The sequence below is a fragment of the Gorilla gorilla genome, chromosome 16 (genome assembly GCF_029281585.2).
Source record: "Gorilla gorilla gorilla isolate KB3781 chromosome 16, NHGRI_mGorGor1-v2.1_pri, whole genome shotgun sequence".
In the NCBI taxonomy this organism is placed as follows: domain Eukaryota; kingdom Metazoa; phylum Chordata; class Mammalia; order Primates; family Hominidae; genus Gorilla; species Gorilla gorilla.
In genome coordinates, this window is record NC_073240.2 from 100461282 (window position 1) to 100478189 (window position 16908).

At 39.8% G+C, this 16908-nt stretch overlaps 1 protein-coding gene across 36 annotated transcripts in view; it reads right to left on the reverse strand.

The window, feature by feature from the left end:
* TTC23 (tetratricopeptide repeat domain 23) overlaps positions 1–16782 on the reverse strand; it is a 114947-nt gene extending 98165 nt beyond the window's left edge. For 2 of the 36 annotated variants that reach the window (XM_055364092.2, XM_055364079.2), the window contains exons 1-4: positions 16269–16702; positions 15137–15316; positions 10961–11082; positions 6934–7128 (exon numbers count right to left, since the gene is read on the reverse strand). The gene's annotated coding sequence lies outside the window, so the exon portion shown is untranslated. Of the gene's footprint in view, positions 1–566; positions 660–6933; positions 7129–10960; positions 11083–14931; positions 15317–16268 lie in introns of those variants that run through there. The other 34 variants (XM_055364081.2, XM_063698873.1, XM_055364086.2 and 31 more) reach the window with 30 other exon arrangements.
* Between the last annotated feature and the right edge of the window lie 126 nt (positions 16783–16908).

Sequence of the window (16908 nt, forward strand, 5' to 3'; positions counted from 1 at the left end):
GGGCAGTGGCGTGATCTCGGCTCCCTGCAAGCTCTGCCTCCCGGGTTCACACCATTCTCCTGCCTCAGCCTCCCCAGCAGCTGGGACTACAGGTGCCCACCACCATGCCTGGCTAAATTTTTTTGTATTTTTATTAGAGACGGGGTTTCACCGTATTAGCCAGGATGGTCTCGATCTCCTGACCTCGTGATCTGCCCGCCTCAGCCTCCCAAAGTGCTGGGATTACAGGTGTGAGCCACCGCACCTGGCCAAAAATGGGCAATTTATTTTAACAGACGCTTCATCAAATGAGATATACCAAGAACAAATAAGCACATGCTTTATATTCAACATTATTAGGCATCAGGGAAATGCAAGTTAAAACCACAATAAGGCGTCACTCATCAATTAGAATGACTAAGATTAAAAAGACTTATTGTAGTAAGTGTTGATGAGGATGGGAAATAACTGGAACTCTCACACACTGTTGCTGGAAATGTAAAATGGTATACCACTTTGGAAAACAGTTTGGCAGGGTTTAAAAAAAAAAAAACTGGTAAAATAAGGCCAGGCATGGTGGCTCATACCTGTAATCCCAGCACTCTGGGAGGTGGAGGCTGGAGGGTCACCTCAGCTCAGGAGTTTGCGACCAGCCTGGGCAACATGGCGAAACTCTGTCTCTACAAAAAATACAAAAATTAGCCAGGTGCAGTGGCATGTGCCTGTAGCCTCCGCTACTCCGGAGGCTGAAGCAGGAGGATGGCTTGAGCCTGGGAGGAGCAGACTGCAGTGAGCCAAGATCACACCACTGAACCCCAGCCTGAGAGACAGAGGAAGACACCATCTCAAAAAACAAAACAAAACAAAATTGTAGTAAAAAAAAAAAAATGTATATATATATATATAAAATAAAATTTCTCATTTTAACCTTTTCATTTTTTTCCCTTTCTTCACGTGGCCATTTTAAGCATTTTATTTTTTTGGTTTGTTTTTGTTTTTGAGACGGAGTCTTGCTCTGTCACCAGGCTAAAGTGCAGTGGCGCGATCTCAGCTCACTGCAATCTCTGCCTCCTGGGTTCAAGCGATTCCCCTGCCTCAGCCTCCCGAGTAGCTGGGACTACAGGCACACACCACCTCGCCCAGCTAATTTTTTGTATTTTAGTAGAGATGGGGTTTCACCACGTTGGTCAGGATGGTCTCAATCTCCTGACCTCGTGATCCGCCTGCCTTGGCCTCCCAAAGTGCTGGGATTACACGCATGAGCCACTGTGCCCGGACCATTTTAACCATTTTTAAGTGTGAAGTTCAGTGACATTAAGTAAATTCACATTGCTGTACAACCATTACCACTATCCATCTCCAGAATTTCCTTCACCTTGCAAGACTGACACTCTGTACTCATTAAACAGTAACTTCCCATTCCCCCTACCCTCCACCTCTGGCAACACCCATTCTACCTTCCGTCTCTGAATCTGACTGCTCTAGGTACTTCGTATGTGTGGAATCACACATTATTTTGCCTTTTGTGACTGCTTATGTCTCTTAGCATCATGCCTTCAAAGTTCATCCATATTGTAGCATGTCAGAATTTCCTTTCTTTTTAGGGCTAAATACTATATAACATATTGTGTTTATACACTTATCCATGAATGAAGACTTGGGTTGCTTCCACCTTTTAGCTATTGTGAATAATACTGCTATTGAACACTAATGTACAAGTATCTCTTTGGGTTTCTGCTTTCATTTTTGGGAGGTACATGCCCAGAAGTGAAACTGCTGGATCACATGATAATTATGTTTTTAATTTTTGGAGGAAACATCGTATTGTTTTCCACAGAGGCTATGCCATTCTACATTCCCACTGGCAAAGCACAAGGGCTCCAATTCCTCCACATTCTCGACAAAACTTATTTTCTTTTTTTAATAATAGCCATCCTAATGGATATGAAGTGATATCTCATGGTGGCTTTGATTTGCAGTTTCCTAATGACCAGAGATCCTGAACATCTTCTCATGTACTTATTGGCCATCTGTATACTTACTTTGGATAAATGTCTATTGGAGTCCTTTTCTCACTTTTTTTTTTTTTTTTTTTGAGACAAGGTTTTACTCTGTCACCCAAGCTGGAGTGCAGTGGTGTGATCGCAGCTCACTGCAGCCTACAACTCTTGGGCTCAAGTGATCCTCCTGCCTCAATCTCTGTTGCCCCAGCTGGTCTCCAACTCCTGGGCTCAAGTGATCCTCCTGCCTTGGCTTCCCAAAGTGCTGGGATTATAGGTGTGAGGCATTGAGCCTGGCCCTTTTCCCACTTTTTAATTGTTTTTGTTGTTCTAGTTATTGTTAATCTGTAGGATTTCTTTATATATGCTAGACCTTAACCCCGTATCAGATACACAATTTGCAGATATGTTCTTTCATTCCATGGATTACCTTTTGTTGATTATTGTCCTGTTTTTGCACAAAAGTTTTCAATTTTGAAGTAGCCCAATTTATTTATTTTTTATTTTGTTGCCTTGGCCTCTGGTGCCATATCTGACAGTTTCTTAATAAGTTAAACATACACTTAGCACAGGAGTCATCATTTCACTCCTAAGTTTTGTTTTTTTTTGAGACAGAGTTTCACTCTTATTGCTCAGGTTGGAGTACAATGGCACAATCCTGGCTCACTGCAACCTTCGCCTCCTGGGTTCAAGCGATTCTCCTGCCTCAGCCTCCCGAGTAGCTGGGATTACAGGCGCCCACTACCATGCCCAGCTAATTTTTGTATTTTTAATAGAGACGGGGTTTCACCACGTTGGCCAGGCTGGTCTCAAACTCCTGACCTTAAGTGATCCACCTGCCTCAGCTTCCCAAAGTTGTGGAACTACAGGCATGAGCCACCATGCCCAGCCAATTCCTAAGTATTTACAAGAGAGAAATGAAAGCATGTATTATAAAAAGACTTACATACAAATGTTCATAGAATTTTTATTTTTAATAGCTAAAAAACTAGAAAAAAAACCCAAATGTCTATAAATGGGTAAATGGGTAAGCAAACTGTGGTATAGCTATACAATGAAATACTACTCAGTAATAAAAAGGGATGAATATGTTGCAACATGAATAAATCTCAAAATAGTTATGCCGAGTGAAGAAGTCAGGCAAAATAGAGTACATATCACGTGATTCCATTTACATAAATTTCAATGAAATCCACTCCAATGTATAATGACCAAAAGCAGATCAGTGATTGCCCTGAATTGGGCTAAGGATGTGGTATGACGGGGACGGGACACGAGGGAGGAAGATGTAGGAAAGGGTGGAGAGGAGGGATTACAAGGGGCATGGGGAAACTTTTTGTGGTGGTGGATATGCTCATTATCTTGACCGGTTGCGGTTTCTTGGGTGTACACATATGCCCAAACTTAGCAAATTGTACACTTTTATGCCAATTAATAAAACTGCTAAAAATCATATATATAGACCAGCCTTTCAGAGATCCCTCCCCATTCCTCCTCTTCAAACTCCAATTCCATTATCTACTATAGATAACATTTTAAATTTCATCCTATTGCAACTTGTTTATTTATTTTTTATTATTATTATTTTTTGAGACGGAGTCTCACTCTGTCACCCAGGCTGGAGTACAGTGGCACGATCTCGGCTCACTGCAACCTCCGCCTTCCAGGTTCAAGCGATTCTCCTGCCTCTGCCTCCCAAGGAGCTGGGATTACAGGCATGCACCACCATGCCTGGCTATTTTTTTTTTTTTTCTTTCAGTAGAGATGGGGTTTCACCATGTTGGCCAGGTTGGTCTTGAACTCCTGACCTGAAGTGATCAGCCCACCTCGGCCTCCCAAAGTGCTGGATTACAGGCATGAGCCACTGCACCTGGCCACAACTCATTTAGTTATTCATTCCACAACTATTTACTGAATTCTGACTACAAACAATGCACCAGGCTAATGTACTACGCAGAAAACAATAACCCCAAGAAATGTAAAATAGAGCAGGAAAAAAGATCAGGTACACAATAGCACAGTACTAGGTGCTAAAATTGCTAGAAGAGTGGCATGTGCTAAGACTTCAGAAATGGGAATCATTGCTGCTGCAATGACCTTGCTTGTTTGGCTAAAAAGACTCCAGAGAACAAGAAGGGAGAAGAGAAAGCATCCCAAGCAGAGTGAATAATTAGAAAACGCTTGGAAGTGGGAAAGTGAAATACATACATGGCTAACGGCTGGTGGTTCAATTTGGTGCATGTGAAATGAGGCTATAGAACAGCATTTTGCAAGCCAATTGCTGCAGTTCACCAGAGCCACAAGACATCAATGTACATGCCATCGAGGAGGGTTATTGACAGAGGCGATCAAATGAGTTGGTAAACACAAATATTGGTTCCACAAAAGGAGGATTCTGTGATCAAATAAATGGGTAAACAGGTCTTCTCAAAACTTTAATATAATACCTTGTGAATATCCCAGAGTGGGTACAGTATACAGCACTTTTCCAGTCTTTTTTTGACCATGAGATTATCTTTTTTCTTGAGCACCTATTAAATCTTATGGAAATAGCACTTCAAAAACATTGTTTGGGAAACCCTGAGCTAGGGGGAAAGTAAAATGCTGGATTTCAGGCTAAGAAGGCATTCATTCACTTCAGGCTAAGACTTTGATTGACTCATTTCCTCATAAAGCTTACATAGCACAAAAATATGAAAAAGAGAAAGAAGGAATCAGCCAAAGGTCAAACTGTGAGAATGCTAGAGAGGCTGATCTACAATGCAGGTGGTGTTCTCATTCCTGGGTACCTCCTAAAAATGTTAAAGGTCGGCCGGGCATGGTGGCTCACGCCCATAATCCCAGCAGCACTGTGGGAGGTCGAGGCATGCAGATCACAAGGTGAGGAGTTCAAGACCACCCTGGCCAACACAGTGAAAACCCGTCTCTACTAAAAATACAAAAATTAGCCCAGTGTGCTGGCATGTGCCTGTAGTCCCAGCTACTCTGGAGGCTGAGGCAGGAGAATCACTTGAACCAGCGAGGTGGAGGTTGCAGTGAGCCGAGACCACACCATTGCACTCCAGCCTGGGTGATAGAGTGAGACTCTGTCTCAAAAAAAATAAAAATAAATTAAAAATAAATAAATAAAAATGTTAAAGGTCAATACTTCAGGTTTAACAGGAAAGCTTTGCCTACACCCTGTTGTACAGAGACACAGTGCTATTTGAGATCCTAAGATGTTGGCTAACTTTTTTCTAATAACTTCTTGCCTTATGCTTCCTCATCTGTTCAACCCCACTGGCTGATAAGATGACCATTTCAACAGGTGCTGCAGTCTAGGGTAAGAGCAGTAGCCAGAGATGGAGAATCTGAGATTCAAGAACCTGTGCTGTCCCAACTACCCATGTGATTTGGGCAACACCAACTAATATATACATAACACTTTATACTTTCACATATTTTATCTCATGTGGCCCTTACAACCATGTAAGGTACAGAGGGTAGGTATTATCATCCCCATTTTAAAATAAAGATGATGAAATGAACCTGAATCAGTTGCACATCACACAGCCAGAATTAGGACCCTGGTCTTCTCATAATTTGGGGGTTTCCCATGACATCATTCTGCCTTTCACTGACCACATTCTACAGCAGTGGGAAGCAAATGCTGTTGCTTTGGAAACCTAAGCCTGCATTTTAAAAAGTGATCATACATTTTTATAAACAGGAATGCAACATCTTCAATAGATTTAACTATATTTTCTTATCTTCCATTTACTGGGAGGCAGAAAAGAAAGTTTAAAGATGAAATAAGTAAGAGGCCCTGCAGTATTTGTTATTCTGGGCCTCTGAACCTAGTGTTAAACTTTGAAATGGATTTAACTTTTCTTTTTTGGCTTAATTGTAAAAACTGGTTTGTCTCATGCTGCCTCTTAATACTGCATCCTTAAAAGAGAGGTTATATTTACTCTGAGCACTCATAGGCTCATCTAACTTGTATATATATATTTTTTTTCGCCAGTTAAAAAAAATTGAGCGATCATTTTAAAATTAGGAGTTTCACATGAAGATGTAGATTTTGGGGTTTCTGACTTCCTTTGAAAATTCAGAACACTTGTCAACAGTAGTTCTATGCCACCACAGGCAATAATCAGCTAGGGAAGAGGGGGAGCTGCCCTGGGGGCAAGGGTACTCTCCAGTTTGCCTGTTGCCACCAATCCCTATTGGCTACCAGACATGAAGGCAGCAAAGTCACTCCCATTTGTCATTGTTCTTGTGTCTTATTGTAGGAAAGTAGGTCTCTGTATCCATTTCTCTCCTTCAAAGTGAAAGGCCAACAGAGAAGGATATAATTTTCCTGGCCAACACCACTCATTTTCTGTTATTTCGTCTAATCTAAAGCACCACTGACTATAAAGATGCTGCTTTTTTATACACCATTTGACTTGCAATTGTAACGTTCACTCTAATTTCAGAGATGTTCAAATGCCAAAAAAAATGTACGTCTCTGAATCAATGAAAGGAGGAGGTATGTTACCTGTCTGGCTTCTAGAGGCATTTGAGTCTGTGGCCTTACTTTAAATGTATGTGTTTCAATGTATGTGGCATCATACAGTAACATCCTCAACATAAAAACATGCTTCTCAGGCAGGGCGTGGGGGCTCACGCCTGTAATCCCACCACTTTGAGAGGCTAAGGCTGGCAGATCACCTGAGGTCGGGAGTTCGAGGCCAGCCTGACCAACATGGAGAAACCCTGTCTCTACTAATACAAAAAATTAGCCAGGTGTGGTGGCACACACCTGGTAATCCCAGCGACTCGGAGGCTGAGGCACAAGAATCGCTTGAACCCGGGAGGCAGAGGTTGCAGTGAGCCGAGATTGTGCCACTGCACTCCACCCTGGGCAACAAGAGCGAAACTGTCTCAAACAAACAAACAAACAAACAAAAAACATGCTTCTCAGTTCACTTACTTTGAGTTACATGCTTATCATCAGCCACTTTTCTTTGTAGTAGCTATAGCTGGGGCTTAAAATTTCATCAGACATCAGCCCAGGTCCCACAAACCATCCTCTTCTTGCCAGGCGTGGGTTCAGCTTTCTAGGTCTCTGAATCACAACTGCCAGTGAGACCTACTCGGTCAGTTGATACTGTTCCTTCTGCCAGACCTGCCCAGTAGAATGTTAAAGCACATAATCAGCCCCAGATCAGGGTGTTAGGAAGAAGAGGTCTGAAGTGGAGTCTCAGTCTTCCAAGTGGTGATGTTCAAAATAATAACTGAAATAGCAGGAGGGCCAACCAATCTATATAGGTGCCAACTAGGCTGGAGCTCGGTTCTGAAGGTCCCCTGCTTTTCCAGGTGTGCACCTTTGGATGCTGACTTGTGGAGAGATGTAGGGGAGCCTGAGGAAGGGGCAGGGGCCCTCAGGGCAGTGGCTTTTAGGAAATAAAAAACCTCATCAATCAGGGATGGTGGCTCATGCCTGTAATACCAGCACTGTGGGAGGCTGAGATGGGTTGATGGCTTGAGCCGAGGAGTTCAAGGTCAGGCTGGGCAACATGTCAAAACCCCGTCTCCACTAAAATTGCAAAAATTAGCCGAGTGTGGTGGCGCTCGGCTTCTCCAGCTACTCGGGAGGCTGACGGGAGAGTACTGCTTGAGCCCAGGAGGCGGAGGCTACAGTGAGCTGAGATCACACCACTGCACTCCAGCCTGGGTGACAGAACAAGATCCTGTCTCAGGAAAAAAAAAAAAAGTTAAAAAAAAGAAGCCATTATGACTAGTTTCTCAACTAGTGAAAGTGTACGCTAGTTAAGAAGCAACCTTACCCATATGTAAGCTAACGCACTGGAAAAACACCCTAAAAAGATTAAAAATACCGAAAAAATAGTGATAAAAAAGTAACAGAAAAATAGAAAATCTGAATAGATCTACAACAAGTAAAAAAATTAAATTAGTAATTAAAAATATTTATACAAGGTTAAGCCCGGGCTCAGATGGCATCAGTGATGAATTCTACCAAACCATTAAAGAAGAAACAACATGAGTATTTTGAAAACTCTATCAGAAGATAGAGAAGGAAACTCTCACTTGTTCTATGAGGTCAGTATTACCCTGATACCAAAGCCAGACAAAGACATTACAAGAAAATAACAAATGAATATCCTTCATGAATATGGACACAAAAATCCTCAACAAAATATTGGCAAACCAAATCTAGCAACATATACAAAGGATAATACATTACGATCAAGGGGAGTTTATCCTAGAAATGGAAGGTTGGTTTAACATCTGAAATCATTAATATAATACACTATACAGTAGAATATGGTCACAAACCATCGGATCATCTTGACAGATGCAGAAAACACATTTGGCAAAATCCATTATCCAATCATGATTAAAAAAACTTCCCCAACCTGATAAAAGGCTGATAAAAGCCTGATTTTACAAATCAAAGTGGATTAAAGACTTAAATATAAGACCTGAAACTATAAAATTACCAAAAGAAAACACTGGGGAAACTCTCTGGGACAGTGGTCTGGGGAAAGACTTCTTAAGAAAGATCTCAAAAGTACAGGCAACCAAAACAAAAATGGACAAATGGGATCACATCAAGTAAAAAAGCTGCTGTATAGCAAAGGAAACAATCAACAAAGTGAAGAGACAACCCACAGAATGGGAGAAAATATTTGTAAACTACCCATCTGACAAGGGATTAATAACCAGAATATATAAGGAGCTTAAACAAAACCCAATAGGAAAAAAAATCTAATAATCTGATTAAAAAGTGAGCAAAAGATCTGAATAGACATTTCTCAAAAGACATGCAAATAACCAACAAGTATATGAAAAAATACTCAACATCACTGATCAGCACAGAAAGGCAAATCAAACTACAATGAGGTCATCTCACCCCAGTTAAGATGGCTTTTATTAAAAAGGCAGTAACTGATGCTCGTGAGGATGTGGAGAAAGGGGGACACTCATACACTGTTGGTGGGAATGCAAGTTATTACAGCCACTATGGAGAACAGTATGGAAGTTCCTCAAAAAGCTAAAAATAGAAGAACTACCATATGATCCAGCCATCCCACTGCTCCATATATATCCAAAATAAAAGTATATCAGAGATATCTGCACTCCCATGTGTACTGCAGCTCTATTCACAACAGCCAAGATTTGGAATCAGCCTAAATGTTCATCAACACATGAATGGATAAAAAAATGTGGTAGATATACACACAAAACAGAAGGAAATCCTGTCATTTACAGCAACATGGATGAAACTGAAGGATATTATACTAAGCGAAATTAACCAGGCAGAGAGACAAATTTTGCATGTTCTCACTCATTTATGAGAGCTAAAAATTAAAACAACTGAACTCATGAACACAGAGAGTAGAATGATGATTACCAGAAGCTGGGAAGGGTATTGGGCAGGGAGGGAAAAGTGGGGATAGTTAATGGGTACAAAACGTAGTTAGATACAATGAATAAGATCTAGTACTTGATATCACAACAGGGTGACTACAGTCAACAATAAGTTACTGTATATTTTAAAATAACTAAAAGAGTAGAATTGGAATAATTCTAACACAAAGAAATGATAAGTGCTTGAGGACACAGATACCCAATTACTCTGATGTGATTACTATACATTGTATGCCTGTGTCATAGCATCACATGTATCTCGTAAATATATACACCTACTACTATGTACTCACAAAAATTAAAAATTAAAAAACAAAACCAAAAAATCCTGATTTACAAAAACCTAAAGCTAATATCATACTTAATGGAGCATGTTTGAATGTTTTCCCTCTAAGATTGGAAACAAGGCAAGAATGATTTCTCTCACCACCTGTAGTCAAAGTTGTGGATATTACAGTCAGAGCAACAGGCAAGAACAATAAATTAAGGCATGAAGATTAGAAAGGGAGAAATAAAACATTATTATCAGCTGACATAACCCTCTATGTAGAAAATCCTAAGGATTCCACAATAAATAAACAAATAAATCGCCCCCCCCCCATTAGAATGACTAAATAAGTTCGGCAAGGCCATAGGATACATAATAAATAAATAAAATTGTATTTTTATATGTCAGCAATAAATAATCTGAAAATAAAATTAAGAAAACACTTTGATTCAAAATAGGATAAAGAGAATAAATATGTAGGAATAAATTTAACAAAAGAAATACAAGACTTGTACAATGAAAATCATACATTATCGAAAGAAATTAAAGATCTAAATACATGGACATTCCATGTTCATGGATTAAAAGCCTCAATATTAAGATAGAATACTCCTCAAATTGATGTATAGATTTAATGTAATATCCATCAAAACTCAGCTGTTTTTTTGCAGAAATTAACAAGTTGATCCTTATTATGGATGAATTAAGATGGAAATACGAGACTAAGAATAAATAAAACAATCTTAAAAAAGAAGTTGGAGGACTCACACTTCCCATTTTTAAAATGTACTATAAAACTAAAGTAAAAGTAATCAAAAGTGTTGTACTTAAAAATTTTTAGTTATGAGGTAAATAAGTTCTAGAGATATACAGCATGGTAACTATAGAAAATAAATGAAATTTGTTAAGATCTTAGATGTTCTCATCACACACACAAAAATGGTAATTATGTCAAGTGATGAATGTGTGAGCTAGCTCTATTGTGGGAATCATTACAAAAGGTACACTTATATCAAAACACCATGATGTTTACCTCAAATGTATATAATTTTTAGTTTGTCAATCATATTTCAATAAAGCTGGGGAAAAGCCCTCCCCAAAACAACGTGGTGGTACTGGCATAAGAAATGACATATAGAGGCCGGACGTGGTGGCTCATGCCTGTAATCCCAGCACTTTGGGAGGCTGAGGTGGGCGGATCACTTGAGGTCAGAGTTCGAGACCAGACTGGCCAACATGGCAAAACGCTGTCTCTACTAGAAATACAAAAAATTTAGCCAGGTTTGGTGATAAGTACCTGTAATTCCAGCTACTCGAGAGGCTGAGGCACGAGAATCGCTTGAACCTGGGAGGCAGAGGTTGCAGTGAGCCAAGATCACACCACTATACTCCAGCCTGGGTGACAGAGCGAGACTCCATCTCAAAAAAAAAAAAAAAAAAAAAGAATTGATATATAGAAAAAGGGGATAGTGTTGAGAGTCCAAAAATAAACTCTTATATATGTGAATTTTTTTTTTTAACAAGCATGCCAAGATAATTCAATGGGAAGAGAACAGTCTTTTCAATAAACAATAAACAGTGCTGGAACAACTGGATAGATACATGAAAAGAATACAGTTGGATCTCTACACCTCACACCATATACAAAAATTAACTCCAAATGGAGTAAAGACTTAACAGTAAGAGGTAAAACTATAAAACTCTTTGCAAATATAGGAGTAAATCTTCATGAACTTTTTTTTTTTTTTGAGACAGACTCTCGCTGGAGTGCAGTGGCGTGATCTCGGCTCACTGCAACCTCCACCTCCCAGGTTCAAGACATTCTCCTGACTCAGCCTCCCTGACTCAGCCTCCCGAGCAGCTGGGAATACAGGTGCCTACCACCACGCCCAGCTAATTTTAGTAGAGACGGGGTTTCACCCTGTTGGCCAGGCTGTTCTCGAGCTCCTGACCTGAGGTGATCCACCCAACTTGGCCTCCCAAAATACTGGGATTACAGGTGTGAGTCACAGGGCCCAGCCTGTTAGGCAAAGACTTCTGAGATATAACACCAAAAGCATAAGTGATAAAAGAAAAAAAAAGATAAATTAGATTTCATCAAATCCAAACCTTTACTGCTTCAAAAGACACTATTATTAAAGTTAAAAGACAACCCACAGAATGGGAGACAATATTTGCAAATCATTAATCTGATAAAGGACTTTAACCACAATATATAAAGAACAATTAAAAATCAGTAACATGGGGCTGGGCGTGGTGGCTCACACCTGTAATCCCAGCACTTTGGGAGGCCAAGGTGGGCAAATCACGAGGTCAAGAGTTCAAGACCAGCCTGGCCAACATGGTGAAACCCCGTCTCTGCTAAAAATACAAATAATTAGCTGGGCATAGTGGCGGGCACCTGTAATCCCAGCTACTCAGGAGGCTGAGGCAGGAGAATCGCTTGAACCTGGGAGGCAGAGGTTGCAGTGAGCTGAGATCGAGCCACTGTACTTCAGCCCGGGTGACAGAGTGAGACTCCGTGTCAAAAGAAAAAAAAAATTATTAACATGGGCTGGTGCGGTGGCTCATGCCTGTAATCCCAGCACTTTGGGAGGCCAAGGCAGGTGGATCACGAGTTCAGGAGTTCGAGACCTGCCTGGCCAACATGGTGAAGCCCCATCTCTACTAAAAATACAAAAAATTAGCCGGGCGTGGTCGTGGGCACCTGTAATCCTAGCTACTCGGGAGGCTGAGGCAGGAGAATTGCTTGAACCCGGAAGGTGGACATTGCAGTGGGCCGAGACCGTGGCACTCTGCACTCCAGCCTGAGCGACAGAGCGAGACCCAATCTCAAAAAAACAAACAAACAAACAAAAACCAAAAAAACCAAAAAACAATCAGTAACAAGATGACAACTCGATTAAAAAAATAGGCAAAATATTTGAAAGACATTTTACAAATGAAGATATATGGATAGTCAATAAGCACATGAAAAGATGCTTCATATCGTCAGTCATCAGGAAAATGCAAATGAAAGCTGTAATAAGATACCACTTAAAATCCAGCTGAATGACTACAATGAATAAGACAGATCATAAGGAGTGTTGGTGAGGATGTGGACAAATTGGAACCCTCATACACTCTGGTGGAAATGTAAAATGGGGAATTCACCTTGGAAAGCAGTTGTGCAACACCTTGAAAAGTTACACCCAGAGTTACCATATGACAGTAATTCCACTCGTAGATATACACCCAAGAAAACTGAAAACACACGTTCATACAAAAACTTCTACCCATCTTCATAGCAGCGTTATTCATAATGCTAAATACTGTACTGTATTTACTGTAATACAATTACAATTAGTACAGTTAAGCACTATATTTAAATACTAGAAGAAATCCAAATGTCTGTTAATTGGTACTGTTAAATAAAATGTGGATTATTACTTAGCAATAAAAAGGAATGAAGTAATGAGACATACTACAACATGGATGAACCTCAAAAACATTATGCTAAGTAAAAGAAACTAGATGCAAAGGATCGCATAATGTGTAATTCCATTTACATGCCCAGAAAAGGTAAATTTATAGACAGAAAGTTTTTTAGTGATTGGGGCTGGGGATAGGAAACCAGGACTTGCCTGCAAATGGGCACAAAGTATTTTTTCAGGATGATGAAAATTTTCTAAATTTTCTAGGATGATGAAAATTTTCTAAAATGGGAATGTGGTGATGGTTGTGATTTTCTAAAACAATCATTGAGTTATATCCTTAAGACAAATGAACTTTATAATATATAAATTATACTTCATTAAAGCTGTTAAAAATAGCTATGAAACCACAATGCAGTTTTATGTGTAATTCTGGTTTTTATACATATTATGACAAGACTTTTATAAAGATGGGGCAACCATGATTCCCCAAGACAATGTGGCAGCGGTCCCCAAAAATCTTAAAGAAGTAAACTCAGTGCTTTCGAAGACTACAAAGAAGTGCATCAAAATTTATATTATTCAACAATGATAAGGTAAATGTATTCGGGTAAGAAGCATGGTTACTAACCTGTATGCCAGTATTTACATAGCACAGGGCCCCTTAGCTTCTGGTCTCTGCTCTGGTCTAGCCATCTTAACTTGCACTGTCAGTTTTATCGTCTTCAAATATTACTTTCATAAGGGGTGCCTCCTGTTCCAAACACAGGACCAAAACCCCTGATTTTGGGAATTTCAGCTCTTTATATTTCTCATGCTGCTTTTTAAAATTTGTAACCAAAGTTTCCAAATGAACCTTCTGCTGCAGTCACAGCCAACTCTTCCTCAGGCTGCACATATTTGCTAACAACTCACTCACTAGTAGGGATGCCACTTCCCTTATTTTTCTCTCTGAAATTCTGCCCATTGCTCAGGCCCAAACTGAGTCTTACCCATACTGTGAAGCCTTCTCTGAACAATTCATCTCACATTGAGCTGAGATCCTGAGGCACCTGTGTTCTACAACAGTCATCCGGGCATTAAGAACTGTTCAGAAGTTTTAGTTTAAATGTTCTGAGCCTCATTTGTCCCTGTTCCTGAGGGGCTGGATTTTATTACTTTATATTCCCCTATATGGATTAACACAGGCAACTTAAGAAATAGTCATGTTCATCAATGTTTCCTTGATAAATTCTTTTGTATTTGTTTTAATTAAAAATGTCATTTTTGAAATATGGTGCTGGATTTTTTTGAGAATTTACCCTTACATGCTGATTCTGCTTCAGGTATCTGTAGTATGTTTTGTTTAGCCATTAGCAGATCTGTCCCTGGAATCCCTAATCCACAAATATACACAAAATTTGGGTTCAAGCAACTCTATTTTCTCCTGTATCTTTTAATAGATATATTATCTATTATGCCAGGTATGACAATACACAAAAATATCCATTTAAAAATTACAATATTACTAAATGTCCTTCTAAATCCACACTTAAGCAACAATAACGAAGCACAGTTTCTTAAAGTAGAAAATGATCTATAGTTAATCTTATTATCTTGCCTCCTTTACCTTTCAAAAATCCACTGATAATCTGGGCATGATGCTTTCAAACTTCACCCTAAAGAGAAAAATGCTCTCTGAACACTCTTCTGCCTGCTGTCTTTAAATTGTGCCTGTATTTTCTCTGCTTTTCCTTTGACACTCAATCACTCCTTTAAAACTTGTAAAAAACCGGAAAAGTTTCTGTAACTCTCCAATCTCCAACTATGTCGTAAAATCCTTTGCCAGTTTACCCAGTCTGCTGGAGAGACTCACCGTTTCTTTTTCGAGCGAATTACACAGTTGTCTTGGCAGCGTGATTTGCCCTCTGGTTCCTGCTTTATCAGTTTGGTGATTCTCTGTACAGATTGATAACCATGAAAAAGGCTAAAGTAGGGCAGTTCCGGAGCAGCCTTTTCCCATAAAGCAAGCGGGTACCTCACAAAACTCCAGGCAAAAGAATGAATGATAGAGCACTCACCAATAGCGAGTGGAGAAGAGTATTTTGTCGAAGTTTGCAAACCAATCTTTGGGAGCCAGAGGTGGGAATTTTAAAATGAGGTCTTTTCCTTGGAATTTTCTTAAAGTGGTATCGTTGCCTGTTGATATTGAAGTTTGTCAAAGAACGTGAAATCACCAGCTTAGAGGATTTTTTTTTCCCCTTTAAGAGAGACAAAACGTGCGAACTGATTCTCTACAAATTGTGAGAACTTCTAAGAGTGGGGTCATAAAATATTATCAAATATAATCACTTGGTAACTTTTGTGTCAATGTGGGGAGGAGGTGAAGGTTATTTTAACATGATTCATTTTTCATGATCAAATATCAGATATTAATCACTGAAAAACAGTATTCCCCATTAAAAAAAAGAAATGAAAACTAAGAGGCTAACATTATTTTGAAAAAACTGTTCTACTGTTAATCTTTTTTCTTTTTTGGGGGGTGTAACTCTTCATATATTAGCAGCAAGTCTTATTATTTGGGCTGACCATTAAACACCGTATCTTTGTTTTTACACAAAATGTGGATTTCCTCATTTTAAGACCAGCAAAAAATTTCTGAGTGCCACGAATTCTTAGGTATTCCGAAACTATCTTAGAAATACATGACATATACCAACCATGCTGTATACCTGAATAGCTCTTGAAGACCAGATTTATTAGATAACTGATAATTTTTATTATAACTCATACCTTGTTAAACCAATGTTTTTTATTTAATATAACTCTGCTTTCTAGGTTATTCATCTCTATGAATAATTAAGTCAGCAACTGTAAAAACTACTTCATTATAAATTTAAAGTTCCTTGACAAGGAGCCTCGCAAACTCAGACAGGCTTCTCACAGAACAAAAAATATCAGCGGTTGTAGTAGAGGATTATACTTTAAAATCTTCATTTCAGAAGGAAATTTGTCATATTAATGAGAGACTTTAAAAAGTGTCTTTTAAAAATGTTTCCGAACTATGCTTGCAAGTATTTTTAACAGCATAAAGCCCTCTTTCATGCTATTTCGCTGACATAATAATTTTCGTCTTGAAGAAATACATATTGACGGCCTACTCAGTCAGGCTAGGAAGTGTCATTGTATTTAACTCTCTAAATTGTTCCTGACCTTTTTAGCAGTCTTTACTCAAAATAAACCTTGGGTGTTTGAAGGGCAGAGACTAGGTTACGTCTTCCTCATCTTTGTTATCTACCAGTTCGTAGTGACCCCTTAAATCCGGTGCTTAGACTCACTACTTGCTAAATAACGTTGGCTTCGTTACATAAACCCACTGGCCTGTTTTTCAACCGTCAGACTGGCGCTGTTAGTCCCTGTGTCATGGGATTGCTGTCAAGGGTTCAACGAGGTAATCTATAAACAGCTCTTAAAATGAACGCTCAACGTGGGATCATTGTTGTAATCCCTCAACGTGTGCTACTGAATGAGAAGCCGAGTGACTGAATGAATGTATGAATGAAGGAACAGGTCAGTAACTGGCGGTTCCCGAAGTCGGAGCCGGCTAAATTACCCCTTCAAGACGCTAAGCAAAAGCCACTCCGTCGACATCAAACCCCACGCCGGAGCCGGAAGCAATAGTAGAGCCGCGGGCGGGGCCAGCATAGAGGAAGTAGCGCTCTCGGCCAATACACAGATCGCTTGGCAAACGAGCATTTTCCCGCGCCTATCGTGAAAGCGCGAGAACACAGGGGATTATCGCGAGGTTCCGTGCTCCTCTCCCGCTCCCTCTTCCCCAGCTCCCTGTGGCGCG